Genomic DNA, 1,108 nt, shown 5'->3' with positions numbered 1-1,108 from the left:
CCTGGGGTTTGATTAATTGGTTAGAGCAGCTCAATGAACTCAGGAAACCTGCTACCAGCCAAATTACCAGTTTATTTAAAATGATATTTAAAAAATACAAATCAACAGTCAGACAAAGAGATACATAGGGCAGGATCCTGAACAAAGGAGTTTGTGTCCTCATGGAGTTTGGGGCCCGCCATGGTGGCAAATGGAAGGATTCTTTTTCCCCATCCTGGAGGCTCTCTGAAGCTCATATACAACTCAGGACCAACCAGATGGAAGAAATGAACAAGGTATGGGCAAAGGGCATGGGCCTTCCATGCTCTTCCGGCACACCATTGTCTCCCCATCTTCACATGTTCACTAACCCAAAAGTTCTCCAAATTCTGTCCTTTTGGGGTTTCAGGGAAGCTTCATTTCATGGGCATGACTGATTAAATCATTGGCCTTTGATGACTGATTCAACCTCCAGCCCTCTCCCCTCCCCATAAATCAGAACTGAAAATTCCAACCTTCTACTTGTGGTTAGTTCCCCTAGCAAGCAGCCCCCATCCTTCAGTGCTTTCCAAAATCATTTCATTCACGTAAACCCAATTGTTCTGGAAAGGGGCTTGTTATGAACAAACTATAGAAATGATCCCTGAAAGTATAGTCTTAGGGGCTTGTTATGAATAATAAGACACTCATTTTACTTTGATGACTCTAAAGTGATTTCAGAAACTGAGGATAAGAAGCCAAAAATTATGACAAAAGATGCTCCCATTGCTCTTATTGCTTAGGAAATTCCAAGGGTTTTAGGAGCTGTGAGCCAGGAACCATGGACAAAAACCAAAAATATATTTCTTATTATAAATCATAATATCATAACCTCCTTAAAAGGAAGAATGGTCTGTATACAATTTGCACCTCAAGCACTCAGTTCTCACTGCTCTATCTAATAGGAACGTCAACTTACTACCTATTCTTGCCTAGATCACTCAATAATATGTCCTAAACTGAGGTTGAAATAATATACATGAACTAGAGGAAAAACATCAGTTATGATTATGTGAAGTCTTTCCCTTGTACAGTGGGAAACCAGGGCCTGCCTCCTGTTGTGGTAAGAATAGGAAAAGCCTTGGGACCA

At 40.8% G+C, this 1,108-nt stretch overlaps 1 pseudogene; it reads right to left on the bottom strand.

Annotated features, from left to right (window-relative positions):
• Positions 1–537: 537 nt before the first annotated feature.
• LOC121501098 lies at positions 538–638 on the bottom strand (annotated as a pseudogene).
• Positions 639–1,108: the final 470 nt, after the last annotated feature.

This window comes from Vulpes lagopus, chromosome 10 (assembly GCF_018345385.1).
Source record: "Vulpes lagopus strain Blue_001 chromosome 10, ASM1834538v1, whole genome shotgun sequence".
Taxonomy (NCBI): Eukaryota; Metazoa; Chordata; class Mammalia; order Carnivora; family Canidae; genus Vulpes; species Vulpes lagopus.
This window is presented reverse-complemented; position numbering and strand designations above follow the sequence as displayed.